This window comes from Mustela lutreola, chromosome X (assembly GCF_030435805.1).
Source record: "Mustela lutreola isolate mMusLut2 chromosome X, mMusLut2.pri, whole genome shotgun sequence".
Lineage (NCBI taxonomy): Eukaryota > Metazoa > Chordata > Mammalia > Carnivora > Mustelidae > Mustela > Mustela lutreola.
Window position 1 is genome coordinate 7,905,780 of NC_081308.1, and position 16,866 is coordinate 7,922,645.

The 16,866-nt window shown below is 41.5% G+C and overlaps 1 protein-coding gene across 1 annotated transcript in view; it reads right to left on the minus strand.

Moving 5' to 3' along the window:
* The window catches only part of ARHGAP6 (Rho GTPase activating protein 6), a 479,046-nt gene that overhangs the window by 373,328 nt on the left and 88,852 nt on the right, over window positions 1–16,866 (minus strand). The gene's annotated exons all lie outside the window — the stretch shown is intronic.

Here is a 16,866-nt window from a genome sequence, read left to right on the forward strand (position 1 = left end):
AAATAATTCAAAAGTACTGAATTAAGCATCTAATAAAAGGAGAAGTCCTGTCATGTGGTATCTTAGACTCCTACCAAGAGTCACAAAGATGAAAAAGCCAGGAAAGCTACTCAGAAGGAAATATTATGGAAATGATACTCATTTTCAAGAAGATACACTCTTTGTCCAAAACCAAGTGGTTTTAATGACCATGAGCTATGTCACTGTACCCAGTTCTATGGGTGATTCTGAGTTTACTGATGAGACTGAGGCCCCATATGGCAAGAAGCAAAATTTCAGTGGGTAATTAACACTGCTAGGAAGAGTAGATCAATCCTTCCTCCATTACATAATTTTCACATTTGTGTTTATCACACTTAAAAAAGAAGTCAAAGCACCACATTAAAAAATCTTTTAAACACCAAAGAGTAGAAATCTCTGAAGGTCATGAACTTTCCTTTTAACTCTTTTCCAATATCAATACGTCCAATTCAGGCCTTTCATTCTTCAGCATTCTCCTTATTTCTAACACAAATTTCCACACAGCCCACCTATCAATCAACAAATATCTATCAAACACTTACTACAGGCCAGTCAGAGTGTTAGGTGTGATGACAGTACTTCTCAAAATTGTCCAATCATCCAGGCAGGGGCCAAATCTGGCCTGCTGCCTGTTCTGATAAATAAAATGTTACTGGAACACAGCCATACCTGTTCATTTCCATACAGTCTGTGGCTGCTCCCGTGGTACAAGGACATAGTTGGGCACTTCTGACAGGGAGTACAAGGCCTACAAAGCCGAACAGATCCAGGATTTGCTATTTACAGAAATGTCTGTCAACCCCTGATCCAATGTAAAGGACCCAAAACAACATAAATGTTCATCAGGAGGGGCGGGTTAAATAAAATAAGGGACTGCTGTTCTATAATTAATTTTCATCTTATGGAATACTAGGAGGCCCTTAAAAAACAAGAAATCATATGTACACCCAGAGGTATCAATCTCCATGCTATGTTACGTGTAAGAAACTGTGCAAATAGTATACTACAATTTTTCTGTATGTGTGGGGGGTTGGTGAGAGGGAGAGAAAGGAAGAGAGAAATGCCTGCTTATAAATGCATATGATATCACAGGAAGAACAAAAATATATGCAAGAAATCAGTCTTGGGATGCCTGGGTGGCTCAGTTGGTTAAGCAGCTGCCTTCGGCTCAGGTCATGATCCCAGCGTTCTGGGATCGAGTCCCACATCAGGCTCCTTGCTCAGCGGGGAGCCTGCTTCTCCCTCTGCCTCTGCCTGCCATCCTGTCTGCCTGTGCTCACTCTCTTCCTCTCTCTCTCTAATAAATAAATAAAATTTAAAAAAAAAAGAAATCAGTCTTGGTGGTTGACTCAGGGTAAGTAAAATGTTAGACTTTAGACTGAGGTGAGAGGCACATCTGTTTTGAACCATGTGAACTTTTTAACCACGTGCACTTATGATCTGTTTAACATTAATAAGTATACAAAAATGAAATAATTTTTTAAGATTTTATTTTTAAGTAATCTCTATACCCAACATGGGGCTTGAATTCACAACCTTGCGATCAAGAGTCACACGTTCTACCAAGTGAACCAGTCACATACCCCTGAAATGGTATTTTTCAAAATTAATACACTAAATAAAATCAAGGCTAGCTATTGCCCCCAAGGAAATAGTTACATTTGGCCAACCCAAATTTTCTACCAGCTCTGGACAGAAACAGACTAGCCATTTCAACCTTCCCCATCCACATCCATTTTTCATGTCAAAGAAAGGAAGCTGTAGGAGAGACCTCAGCCTCCTCGCAATCAAGAAGCACCAGTTGTCCCACATGAAAACCAAGAACATAACATGTGGATGTCTACGCATGGCCAGTGTGGTGAGACAAACTCAGATGAAGGCCAGTGGCAAGAGCCATCTGAAGAGGGAAGCACTAGGAAAGAGCTCCCACAAAAGGTGCCAGCCCAGGGGACTCAGCATGGCTACCTCTGGGCAACATGAAATATGTTGCCCACCCTAAGGACCAGTGAAGGAGCGGGAGCTCTGACAGAAGGTCAGGAAGCAAGGGCAACAGGGGTAATACGTCATCCCAGAACTGGTCTGGACCTGCACAACAACGCCAACAACAAAATGGAAAAAACAGCCACACTGGGGCAGTCAACAAAAAAGGGTGCATGTAATCCTTTGTCAGAACATGCCAGAAATTATGTAAAATGAAAACTGTCTTTCAAAATAGTGGAACTACTGTAGTATTTTGGGGAACTGCCCACTGGTCTCCAAATCTTTGGATTTGAAACAAATCTTGCAGCATGAAACACCAAGTCTCACAGCTTGTAATGGAAATGGCATGATCATTCATTCATTCATACATTCTTAAAACGCTTATGTACAAATTTTTAAAAGCCTATTATCATATAACTAATATATCAAGGAAACACAAAGCTTAGAGCCAATGAGCCCACATAATGGGATTGCTCTCTGGAATTGTTTCTTTTCAAAATGAAAACAACCATATTATTACTTGAATGTTAGGAAAATATAAATGACATAGAAAACTATACAAACATAAGGGGCACCTGGATGGCTCAGTTGGTTAAGCTTCTGCCTTCAGCTCAGGTCATGAGCCCAGGGTTCTGGGATGGAGCCCCAAGTCAGGCTCCCTGCTTAGCCAGGAGTCTGCTTCCTCCTTTCCCTCTGTCCGTCCCCCCAATCCCCCCACACACACACTCTCACACGTTTTCTCTCACTTTCACTCTCTTGCGCTCTCTCTAATAAACAAAATCTCTTGGAAAAAAAGAGACAACCATGCAAAGATAAAGTTCTAAAAGCTGTGTAAAGTTCCAAATCCAGGGATTATTTTATAAATCACAAAATAATTTCTTTATGGTACTGGGTAAAAACTTCACAGTAGAGTAGCATGTACTAGTCGAGGTGACTTCAAAGTGAAACCTCTCCTTTTTTGCCACTCCAATACCAACAGCGACCTTCCCTCTGGCTCCCACCTTTGAAATGCAATGTCACTCAAGGTTTGAGAACTAGTTTGAGAATAAGCAAATCTAATTACTCAAGACTTTTGCAAACTCACGCCACCCAGAAAAAGTTAATGCCTTTATGTTAATTTGATTTACTTTCTATTTTTGGAACTTCATTACTTTGAACACATGCCAGTTGTCATATTTCTAATTTAATTGCCTAACTGTTCAATTTCAAGGCTATGTGTATTTGGACTAATCTCTGCTTTGGGGAGAAACCCACCACAAATAAAAGTTATTTAGAAAAGCACAATGATTTCTGAGAACTTGGGATACATTGTTCCTTAAGACCACATATTAATACAATTTTTAAAAGGCATTAAGCTGAAAAGAAATAAGGAAGAGAATATACTTTTATTAGAAAACTAATAAGAAAACCAAAAAAGATATTATATGAATATATTATTTCAAATAAGTACTTGCAATGTTAAAATTCCTTGAATGAATTAAGTACCAACTATAATTAAGTGAGCCAAGAGTTGAAAAACCCACTTATTGAAAAAAATCACCAGGTATCACAATTCCAGGCTTCAAGTTACATTACAAAGCTGTAGTAATCAAAACAATACGGCATTGACACAAAAACACATAGGTCCATGGAACAGAATAAAAAACCCATAAATAAACCCATGATTATATGGCCAATTAATTTTTTTAAAGATTTTATTTGTTTGACAGAGAGAGAGAGAGATCACAAGCAGGCAGAGAGGCAGGCAGAGAAAGATGGGGAAGCAGGCTCCCTGCTGAGCAGAGAACCCCATGAGGGCTCAATCCCAAAACCCTGAGACCATGATCTGAGCCAGAGGCAGAGGCTTAACTCACTGAATCACCCAGGTGCCTCAGGTCAATTAATCTTTAACAAAGAGGAAAGAATATGCAATGGGAAAAAGTCTCTTCAACAAATGGTGTTGGGAAAACTGGACAAGCTATATGCAAAAGAATGAAACTGGGCCACTTTCTTACACCATACACAGAAATAAATTCAAAATGGATTAAAGACCTAAATGGGAGACCTGAAACCATAAAAATCCTAGAAAACAGCACAGGCAGTGATGACCCTGATGTAGGCTGTAGCTTTTTTTAGATAGGTTCCCTGAGGCAAGAGAAACAGAGCAAAATAAACTACTGGGACGCCATCAAAATAAAAAACTTCTGCACAGCAAAGGAAACAACCAAAAAAAAAAAAAAAAACCCACAAACCCTAAAAGGCAACCTATAGGATGGGAGAAGATATTTGCAAATGACATCTAATAAAGGGTTAGTATCCAAAAACATATAAAGAACTTAGGCAACTCAACACCCAAAAAAAAAAAAAAAAAAAGATTAAAAATGGGCAGAAGAGATGAACAGACATTTCCTCAAAGAAAACATACAGATGGCCAACAGACAACATGGTTCACCATCAGGGAAATGCAAATTAAAACTACAATGAGAGGGTGCCTGGGTGGCTCAGTGGGTTAAAGCCTCTGCCTTCAGCTCAGGTCATGATCTCAGGGTTCTGGGATCGAGGCCCACATCGGGCTCTCTGCTCAGCAGGGAGCCTGCTTCCTCCTCTCTCTCTGTCTGCCTCTCTGCCTACTTGTGATCTCTGTCTGTCAAATAAATAAATAAATAATCTTAAAAAAATACAATGAGATATCACCTCACACCTGTAAGAACGCTAAAACCAAAAACACAAGAAACAACAAGTGTTGGCGAGGAGGTGGAGAGAAAGGAACCATCTTATACTGTTGGTGGGGATGCAAACTGGTACAGCCACTGTGGAAAAGAATATGAATGTTCCTCAAAAAGTTAAAAATAGAACTATGGTTGGATTGGGGAGCCTGGGTGGCTCAGTAGGTTAAGTGTCCAACTCTTGGTTTCAGCTCAGGTCATGACCTCAGGGTCGTGGGACTGAACAGGTGTAGGGCTTCATGCTCAGCATGGAGTGTGCTTGGGATTCTTTCCCTCTCCCACCCCTTGTGCCCTTTCTCTCTTTTTCTCTCAAATAAATAAATATCTTTTTTTTAAAGAAGAAAGAACTACCCTACAATCCAGTAATCACACTACTGATATTCACCCAAAGAATATGAAAACATTAATTCAAAGATATATATGCACCCCTATGTTTATAGCAGCATTATTTACAATAGCAAAATTATGGAGGTAGCCCAAGTGTCCATCAATAGATGAATGGATAAAGAACAGGTGGTGTGTGTGTGTGTGTGTGTGTGTTTGTGTACACATATACAATGGAATATTATTCAGCCATAAAAAGAATGAAATTTTATTTCATTTGCAATGATATCGATGGAACCAGAGAGTGTAATTTAAGTAAACTAAGTCAGTAAAGGAAAAACACCATATGATTTCACTCATATGTGGAATTTACGAAATAAAGCAAATGAGTAAAGGGAAAAAGAGAAAGACCAAGGAGGGGGAACTTTTAACCATAGAGAACAGACTAATGGTTACCAGAGGGGAGGGAGTGAGAGGGATGGAGAAATAGGTAATGAGGCTTAAGGAATTCACTAGTGATGAGCACAGAGTGATGTATGGAAGTGTGGAATCACTATATTGTACATCTGAAACGAATATAACACTATATATTAACTAGCCTGGAATTAAAATTTAAAAAATTTTAAAATCATAAGAGAATCCAATTTAATTATAAAGATGTTAAGGGGTATAAATAACATGGATAATAAGAGCAGGCGTTATGGAAAGCTGTCGTAAAGAATACTGAGAACTATCACTCTTCCCAGATCATTTTTCAATTTTATGAAGCCCCACGAGATGTAAATGATCAGCAGCACATTAATTAAGAGTAAGCATCTCTGTCTTTCTTATATGAATGCACACACATATAAGGACATACCCACTGATTAATCGGAAAGATAGTCCAAATGAACCAGAACATTAATGCATTTATACAAAGACTAGAAATATACTTTGCATATATTCATCATTTGTAAGAATTAGGAACACAATCACAGCTACCAGTTCCTAATTCCTACCACAAGTTAAGTCTAGAAGGAACTGGCGTAATTTCACATTTAGGTTTACAGATTAAATCAATGTGAAGTTAAGTTCTGAACAAAATCTAGTATTCTTGGTTATTCCCACAACTAAAACATTGCACCCTTTGATAAGCTACTGTTCATTAGCTTAGAATGTCTCTTAGCATTCTTGGTCTTGACTTCTCACCTTTTATATTAGTCTAGAGGTCTAACATATCATGTGTCAAAGGTCACAGAGAGTCAGATGCAGCCCCCAAACCTACTCTCTTATTAAACATTTTGTAGACATGCTATCTTATCCCTGTCAACAGAAAAATCATATCAAGTCTAAAAGGTGTCTTTACTTCAAGAAAAAACGGGATACAGCAAGGAGAGACAATAAACCAGTGTCCAGAGCAACTAAAGGAAAATTCTAATATATAGAGAGAAAAGAGTACAGTTTCCTATTAATTATCTACTTTGAAAAATACTCTTAAAATTTAGTGTTTTCATTATTAAGTTATTATGCCTTTCTGTTTGCTTGCTAATTGTTATCAAAGAAAGAAAATTTTATTGGTGGATAGATCTCTACTTTCCAACCAGAATTTTTAAAAATAGTTAGAATGCTGATAATTCCAATACAAATTTCTTAGAAGAAATAAATTAGAAGAATAATTGAGCATTTAAAAATGTGAAGTTAATATTTTACTTGGATTAAATCAAGAGTCCCTACGTGCTCAGGTAGAGTACCTTTCATTTGGCTTATCGGAAAGAACAATTGACTGAGTTTTGGTTTTGTAAAGTGTTCTTGAGGGGGGAAAAAAAAACCACATCACAGCTTGATAGTTACTATGAATTCATCTACTAAGCAGAGTAAAATTCCTTCCCAAAACCCAATCAGAAATACACAAAGACTATTTTACTTTGTGAAGAAAAGAAAACTGACTACTAGCATTCAATGAAGAGCAAATCAGACCTCACAACTCCTGTGCTGCAGTAACGTTTTTACACAGCATTAGGTCAATTTCATGGATGCTTTGGCCTTCCAGACTTGTACCTAGGCCAAAAGCACAGCTTCTGGAAGCAAATGTTGTGAATCAGATGACAAGTCTAATGCGCTACTAAAAGCAACCCCTACAGTAGTTTTAGAACTCCTGGCCAGGTCCCATGCCCTGTAGGAAAAGTCTGATGGCATATATATCCAGGGATGACCTTCTGGCCAGTCCCCATTGCCTCCTGGGGACTTTTTCCAAGATTTATCTCTGGGGGAGCAGACTTATTCGACAACTTATCCAAGACTCTGACCTTGTCATACAGGAGTAGAACAGACATTCAGCCAGCTGATCAAAGCGTGCAACATATTCTACAAGAAAGTAAGGAAATCTCCAAGTACTATGCCTAGTAAGTATGCGAGGATAGAGCTGCCCAATGTTCCTGGTAGTTCTGCTCAAAGTATAAGGCCCAGCTTCCTCCTATGTCACATCCACAACTATTAGAGCCATTACAACCATTATAACCATTTGTCGTTGTTTTGCTGTGGTTGTTTAGTTTTTATTTCATCACCATAAACTTAACTCTGCAATCCAACTAGACTTGAAGGGGAGTAAGGAAATATGGAACCCATGGAGCTGCAATGAGAGCACAGAGACTGCAGGGTATTTCAAGTAGATGGGAGTGAAGGGGGCCCTCCTGAGCTACGGAAGGAACGGTCTGGTAGTTAAGATAAAACACAAGTCAAATTTATGAGGTTTGTCCACAGCTGGCAGTGGTGATCATCTCGCTGGTCTTGCCATTCCCAGACCCAGAGCCCTCCATGGCGTCCACAATATTCCTGCCCTTGTTCACCTTGCCAAAGACCACATGCCTGCCATCTGACCACTCAGGCTCGGCAGGAGGAAATGTGGCCCAAGGGCTTGCCATCCATAGCGATGTCGAAGCACACAGTGGCCTTGACCATGGCTGGGCAGCACAAAAGGCTCCAGGGTGGCAGCAGCGGCAAGGCCACCATTACAGATTCTCAACTTTGAGGGCCATGATGTTCCCAGTTGTGATTTATCCTTTACTTCTATTGGCCTGTCCCAGATTGGAAATACCTTTCCTAGCACCTTTGATTTTAGAGGGATAACATCCTCTTCTTTGAGTGTCCCAGGCTTACAACTCAGCTTCAGAAAATTTCTAGAGTCAGGAAATGGCCTGAAGTACCAGTAAGTTACTCAGCACCATGTTCTGTCTTTTATGCTGTTCCCTTTATCTCGGAGGCTTAAAGTCTGGGAGATCCATCCCCCAGACTTTTCGTTATCACAGTTCAGAGTGAGGTCACACAATGAGAACACATTCATAAGGCAAAAGAGAAGCCAAAGCCCAATGTGATGGTGGCAGGCAGGCGTGTGGGCTCTGGCAGATGGTCAATGGGAGGTGTTGCCAGGTGCTTCTGGGTACAGCAGCTAACTGAGATCATCAGTGGCTCTTTCTTAATGTTGCCATCTCCCTAATTCTGTAATGGTGGTTGTAGTCCTTTTCAATTCTTTAGTAAGCCTCTAACTCTTGTATTAAATCACTTCCTTCTTGAAATATGAAAGGGTTTTCTGTTTTCCCAAACAAATCCTGGTTAGTGCAGAGCGCCTTAGTCATAACTCAGGTTCACTGTTGGTAGAAGGGCCAAAAGGATTTAACGGGGTTCCACAGGAGCAACTCTGGTACCAACAGTGGGCAACAGGCAAAAGTTCAAGAAGTTAGACTGAGCTAATTGCCATCAGGCATGGCAACCACCAGTGGAGACTCTGATGCTGAGCTGGCTATCAGAGGTAAGATCGCTGCCCCTGGCAGGAACAGAACCAACTCCCTTTGGACCTCACCTCAAAATCCAGTGTTGACGTCGGAAATAGCCATGTACTTCCTCTTCATGCCAGGCAAAAGTTTGACGCAAGCAAGATAAAGACCCGCACTGAATTGTGTGAACCAACACAGCAGTGCCGTGGTCTCCTAGCCAGTGAAGCAGGAAAGATGGCCCACAGCTTTCACAGTGCTTAGCCAGTCACCAGAGCCTGACGGTAATAGTGAAGATTTCCTGGAAGGTGAAAAAAAGCACCTGGGAAAATGCCGCTCTGGTCTCTGACGCGCTCATGTTAATTTTCTCAGGGTACTGGCGGTTGCTGAGTGAGGGCAGTGTCCTTTCCTCCCCGAGTTCCCCCACCTCTTAGAGCTTTGCATCCCCTTGAGTTAATTCTCCTTCTTTGCTGTCTTTGAAGAATCACTGATCACATTCATCAAAGTTTCCCATTAATTCATGACTAGATAAGAGTGCTAAACAGAAAACCACTTCAACTTTCTGGAACTTGGCTTTCCCTTTCATTAAAGCATGATGATAATCCTATTATACCAGGTTTTTGTGAGAATTAAATGAAACATTATATGCATAAGAGCTTTAGAATGTAAAGTATTACCAGTAAAAAATCACTGCAACCATATCCACGCAAAAATGTCTACCAAATACTTCCCTGAGCATTCTGCAAAGCCACGCACTAAACAAAGGAAGTAAAGGCCCTTAGAGCAGAAAAGGATTGCAAAGCATAACAAAAGCCAAAATGAAAAACAAAACAAAACTGTTTTGTTTCTTTAAAAATAATATCATCAGCCAAAATTGTTTGACTTTCCAAGTTGCAGCTTAGAGCATGCTCAAACAATTTCTAAAATGTGGAAACATTTGTGGAACTTGTGGGAAAACACAATTTCCAAAAGTTTTACTCAGAACAAACCCACGAGAAATAACAATGCCCACATCATCGCAGACACACACATCAGCACACACCCGTCCCCGGCGAGGCCTGGCCCACCCAGAACGCAGGCCTTTGAGCACTTGGTGACAACACTGATCAATGGCATTTCATGGACAAATCTTTTGAGAATTAGTTCAGGGTTTCTCTAAACAGCCTGAATTGCACTGTTTGGGACATGGAGTCTCCGTTTGGGTTCCCCTACAAGTGGAGCCTGAGGCAAGGGTATGAAGGTACATGGCTTACTTGGGAGGTGAGTCGGAGAATGGGGAAGACATCCATAGAGGTGTGTTAACTAACGAGTCACTTCTGCGGGCCCTGGACCTCCGCCCCACCAGGGAATGGCAGGAGACAGTGTGGAACACGCCTCGGAGTTGTCCCAGTTAAGGAACAAGGAGGCTGAAACAGCTACCCGGCAAGTCTCCATCCATCACATCCCCGGGGCTGCTTTCCTAGACTCTCACTCCCAGCACTGCCAGCATTGGGGGGGGGGAGGGGGGGTGGCGAGAGAAACCCTTGGCTGCAGCCTTCCGGGTGCAGAGTGAATGCTGAGGGAAAACAAAGACCTACCCAACCCCAAATGTCCAGAGGGTCACCACTGAAAAACTCCGACTCAGACACTCAGAGTACTAAAGGTTAATAGGGGAAGCGAATTAGTACCTCATAAAGGCTGCTGCAGGCGGCTGCTTTCGGGGTTGGGGGAAGGGAGCCGAGCTAGAAGGATTTCACTGAGTTTTGTCCCTTAGAAATTCCTCTCCTCTCCTCATGCTTTAATCATACATAGTACCGACATAAGGGGATTAAATCCAGGGCGACACTACGGTACCATCGACCATTTCTGCCGCTGCGTTCTACCTGCGTGGTGTTGGGTGGATAAAGTCTGGCCTGCGGTGGCCTCTCCCAACCACGCTCCCCCATCCTAACTGAGGTCTGGGTATCCCCACATCTTCTTTAGCATTTGCTGCTTATAAACAGTCTTGGAGGGTCCTCCTCCTACCTCTGTCCTTAATTCTTTATTCCAATCTCTGCTTACACCGTCCGGGGGTCTCAAGCTTCCTCCCACAAAGGACTCAACCTGGCACTTCTGTTGGGTGCTACAGAGTCTTCATTCATGACATTTCTTTTTCTCACATTCAAAAAGTTGGCTTAACAGAAGCTGAGGAATGTGGCAAAAATGCAGGAAAAGATCTGAATAAAATGCAGAGCAAAAATACTAAAAATAAATATCTTATTTACAGCAAGCTCAAGTCTGGAGTAAGAAGAAAATGAACCATATGTTAGAGACCTTTCAATAATGGGTCTCAGATCGAGAGAGAAATGGACAAAGACGCCCAGAGAGGAAGACTCTGAAAGTGACACAAGGTCTCATGAATTGTGACATGAAATCTGTATACATTTAAGTTACCGGCAGCATCAGAACCAAGCAGACAGATTCTAAATTACATGAGTGGCAGAGAAAATTCCTCCCCTTTTATTTCTGAGTCTCCAAGAGACCGAAAAGTTACCAAGTCTTACACTTATTAATCCACAGCTAAGGTTTCAGAAGCCAAGTCAACAATGAGATCATAGGCATAGTAATTTTTTCTCCCCATTTGATAGATGAACATGATTGGTTTTACATGTTATTATATGGAATATAAATACCTGATACATTTAATACATCGTTGCTGTCTGGGCTGATGGCTAGCAATGACCACAACATGATGAGGAGGATAATGATGGTGAAGGTGACGGTCAACAACTGGGTGCTTACTGTGTGCCAGGAACTAGGAAAACCATTCCTAAGTGCCATTGCTTCAGTCTCTTGATGCAACTGTAAGACACTATTATTATCCCATTTTACAGTGCAGAAACTGAGGCTTGGCATTTCAGAGTGAGTAAGTGGCAACTCTTGGAATGTATCCAGATCTGTCTGTGTAGCCTATAATCATACCATCTCTCTGGTGATGGCATTTTGGAAAGAGCCAGTATTACTTTGATGTATGATTTTACAATTTTAAATCTATAATTTTTAATGTAAGAATTAAATTGTATGCCTTGAGGTTAGGAATTAGGGTTGGGTTTTCCTTCTAGGACACTTTCTTTAGGTATTGCCTGCCACTCCTTCCTGTAAGATGGGCAGCCCGGTAGACAGAAAAGGGCTAGACTTTAATGCTAGATAGACTGGGTTTTAAATGCTCATTTCCCAACTCTCTAGCTGTGTGAATTTAGGCAACGTAGTTACTGTGGCAGGCACAATTCTAAATATGGCCCCCCTAAGATTCCTAACCCTTGGTTAATCAATCAAACACTAATCCAGGTCCTGTTACAAAGGGATTTTGCAGATGTAACTGAAGTCCCAAGTAATTTAACCTTCAGAGATGGAGATCAGCTGGCTGTACCTTTTAAAAGGCAGAAATCGGGGTAAAATAGGTGATAGAGATTAAAGAGCAGGCTTATGATGAGCACTGAGTAATGTATAGAATTGTTGAATCACCATACTGTACACCTGAAATGAATATAACTCTGTGTGTTAACTATACTAGAATTAAAATTAAAAAAAAAAAAAAACTTTTAAAAAAAGGCAGAAGTCAGGGAGACTGGAAGCACAAGAAGGATTTAACATGCCACTTCTGGCTTTAAAGGTGGAGATCCCATGAGCCAAAGAATGCTAATGATCTCTCAAAGTTAAGAAAGAGCCCATGCCAACAGTTAGCAAGGCAACAGAGACCTCAGTCCTACAACCACAAGGAATGGAGTTCTGCCCACCACCAGAAGGAGCTCACAAGTGATTCTCCCCCAAGAGCCTCTAGCACAGAACACAGTCACTAAGTTTTTAGTCATTTGTCACAAAGCAAGAGAAAACTAATACAGTCACCCCTCTCTAGGTTGGTTTTCTCAATAATCAAATAGAGGTAAGCATGCATATGTTGCAGCATTACTAGGAGGTACACTGGCGTGTACCTAACATAGAGGAGGCAGTAAGTGCCACTAACAACTCCAGAACTCCAGGCTGAGATGCAACTGTGCTTTATATTTAATACAGACAAGATATAAAATTAGCATAAAACTACAAACTATATATAAAGTTGAATTAAGCTACAATAAAGTAGAAATCAAGTCAAAATGAACATAGACTCTGCAAAGCTTGCAGAGGAAGCTACTAACTTATGAAATCAGTTCCAAGAGCCTATTTTTAGGCCAGTAGTTTTGGACTAGGTAGTCATTCTCCCAGAAGAGTAACGCTAAGACTCAGTGATGAGGGCTCAAGTCCACTCAAACCCTATTAACTGATGAGGTGGATAACTGTCTTTGGGAGAACCTAATCATAACAGGCAACAAGCTTTCTTTTCATTTATAGCACCACTTTACTCTCAAAGGAATTTTCATCTATTTTTCATTTTTAACCCACACCAACATTTTGAGACAAGCACACAGAGAGATAGAAATGGCAAGCTGATGACAAAGGACTTATGCTAAGCCAGGAGTCCACGTTCCCTGGAACCCCCTTGCAGCTAGGATGGGACCATATGATCGAGAGCTGGTTGTGCTGCATGTCACCTCCAGGTCAGGATCATGGGATGTACCCCATCCTCATGCCATTCCATGGAGCACACAGACTGAACATGGAGGCGCCACAAGATGGAAGAAGCCTGAGTCTTTGAGTGCCCACATGGAAGTCTGCCCTTCAAACACCTGATGTAATTCCAATGCTAACCAAAAAGTTAACTTTTAATGTGTTAAGCCACAGAAACGTTCAGACTGTTCCAGCAACTAGCTTTTTGTTGCAGTATTTAGCCTGCCCCAGTAGAGATACTTGAACCTTAACATGAGGTGCTGTCATCAACAAGACCTAAAACATGTAGAACAGGCTTAGCCATCAGGTCACAGGCAGAGAGGAAATAGTAGTAGCTGGAAAGGCAGGTGACTGTCTTTGCAGTCCCACTATTGCAGCAGGGGGACGCTTGTTAAAATGCTCACCTGCGATGACCTGGAAGGCAGACCCAGCACCTTTAGAGATGAACTATTAGTACATGTTGGCTACTCCTGGGTGCATTCAGAGCAAGGGACTGCAACTGAAAAGGAGGAGCCTGGGAGAGAATTTCAATTCTGCCAACAGAAATGAAAGGAATAGGGATTCCAGACTTGGAACCTATAAAGTTTGGAGAAGCTTACTCTTCTAGATACCCAACTACATAAAATAAAGAAAGGCTTAGAACATCAGTGTATGTTGGCCTCCACTGGCCAACTGACGTTATTTTTTTTTTTTAAGGTTTTATTTATTTATTTATTTATTTGAGAAGGTAAGCGGGGGAGGGGAGGGTGAGCGCATGAGGGAGGGGAGGGGAAGAGGGAGAGGAGAAGCAGACTCCCTGCCTGAGCAGGGAGGCCAACATGGGGCTCAATCCCAGGACTCCAGGATCATGACCTGAGCTAAAGGCAGGTGCTTAACTGACTGACACACCCAGGGGCCCCAGCCAACTAACTTGAGAGGCTCACATCGCTGTGGTCAGTTAACAGGTGGAGTACAGAGCAGTTACATTTTTGCCTGAGATCACGTGCCTTTATGAAGCGAGAGATCCAGAATTCGAACTCATATCTTGTGAATCTGACATCAACCTTCTTTCAGAATATTTCGCAGCCAAATGCTGCAGTAAATTACAATTTTTAAAAATGTGTTGATGGTTCAGGAGCTAAACAACAGTGAATTTCCTTGGGAACAAAACAAACTTTGCATGGTTTTTATGGGAACCAGGAGGTGAAATCAGTGCTTCGATTTCCCTAAAATGGGATCCCTGAATTGTTTTCACTTAGAACTCCTTGTTCTCCTTTTTTTTTTCCTACTGACAAAATGAGAGACTGGCCTCTTTAAAGGCATTACTATCATTTTATTAAAAATTAGATTTGAGAATCTGCCTTTTGTTAGCAGTGACTATGGCATATATTTATATATGGTATTGATCTGACCACAGTTCACAGCAAAAACTTAATAAACACGGTTATGTGACTCTGAGAGAAAAAGTAATGAATAACACAAGGCACATGCTAGAATTATCTGTGGCTTATTTCCTCCATTAGACAGTAAGATCCCACTTGGGACAGCTGAGTTTATTTCCTCTTTTGTGACTAGCTTTAGAGCAACATCAAGCATAAAGAAGTACACAATAACTCAGTGCCTATGGAACAATTAAAAAGCATTGATATTTTAAGTGAGATAGAAATAAACATACAATGTCAGCTCCAGAAATGTCTTAATGTGGGCTCCCCCAGAAGCAGATGCTGAAGCAAAGATTCGTAGACAAACAGTTCACTTAGGAGGAGTATCAGTTTCGTGTTGCTGCTGTGACAAATTACCACAAATTTAGTGGCTGAAAACAACACAAACATACCATCTTAGAGTTCTGAAGGTCAGAAATGCAAAATGGGTCACAATGGGCTAGAATCAAGGTGTTGGCAGGGCTGCATTCCTTCTAGAGACTTTAGAGGAACCCATTTCATTGCCTTTTCCAACTTTCATTTTTTTTATTTTCTTTTAAGATTTTATTTATTTGACAGACAGAAATCATAAGTAGGCAGAGAGGCAGGCAGAGAGAAAGGAGGAAGCAGGCTCCCTGCTGAGCAGAGAACCCTATGCGGGTCTCCATCCCAGGACCCTGAGATCATGACCTGAGCCGAAGGCAGAGGCTTAACCCACTGAGCCATCCAGGGGCCCCAGCCTTTTCCAACTTTTAGAAGCCACCTGCATTTCCTGGTTTGTGGCCCCTTCTTCCATCTTCAAAGGCAGCATTGTACCGTCTTCCAGTCTCTGAATCTTTTTGGTCATCATTTCGCCCTTCCTGAATATGCCTGCCCCGCCTCCCTTTTTCACCTGTAAGGATCCTAGTGATTATGCTGGGCCCATCTGAATAATCCAGGCTCAGCGTTCCAGTTTGAGATTCTTAATTTAATCCACATGTGTCAAGTCCCTTTTGCCATGTAAGGTAGCAAAGTCACAGGGCTGTGTATAAGACATGGACATCTATTAGGAGCCAATATTCTGCCCACCACAGGAGGGGATACCAGAAAACACTGGTAGGGGAGTGAAGAAGTGAGACACAGAAGGGAAAGAAGTCAGTAAATGTGAGTGAACAAGGCAGCCATCACCGAGGGCAACTGGGATTCAGTCCTGCAGCGAGACTCTGTGAGGTAGGGCTGATATGCTTCAGTAATATCAGAAGGGGGGTGACTGCCTATGATTTGCCCATCTACCACTATGTGAGGGCTGCTCCCACTGTCACTAACTCTGACACTACCAGCTTTCCCTGTGCTGGCAGTGGGTACCCACAACAGCTAGAACGTGCTGGGAAGAAAGCTGCAGGTGTTCTTCTCAAGCACTTGCTATCAGGAAGAAGTGGCTTCTGGAATCATCTTATCTGACCATATCCCCTTTTCAGAAGACCAGAGGCCCAGAAGGGATGGCCCAAGATCATGAGACAAAGAAAAGAAGTGATGGCTGCTTCCATTTAGTTAGTATCTCAGGCTCTTGTGTGCTGGACACTGTACCAAGGGCTTGACATGTTCTTCCACATTTAATCTTCTTAGTCACCCTTAAGATGTGAGTATGAATACTGTCCTAACAAACTTGGACAACATTACACACCTACGAGTAGTGTTAGATGTAATAAGTGGCTGTTTAGTAGAACAGAAGTCTACAAAGCCTGGGTTGCCAAACTACAACTCGCAGGCCAAATCCAGCCTGTTCCACAGTTTTGTATAGCTCACGAGCTAAGAATTGAATACATTATTCCAGTTGTAGCCTCGACCTAAAATATAACAAGATTACCACCTCCCTAATTCTAGATGTAATACTTCTAATAATGCAATCCAAGAAAACTTTTATTTTTTGGAGACTGCCTCAGTAAGTGAGCTTACATTGCCAGCTGATTCTTAGTTAAAACATGTAAACATAATTCTAAGTTGTATCCCCTCTATCCAGGATTTATACAGGTGGTTTTTCTGCCTTTACCTTTAAGAAGTTTTATTGATTCTTGTTACAATCCATTTTTTTATTTCTACCTCTCGACCTCTTGCCTCAGCTCTATAGCTGCCTATGAGGCACCTTGA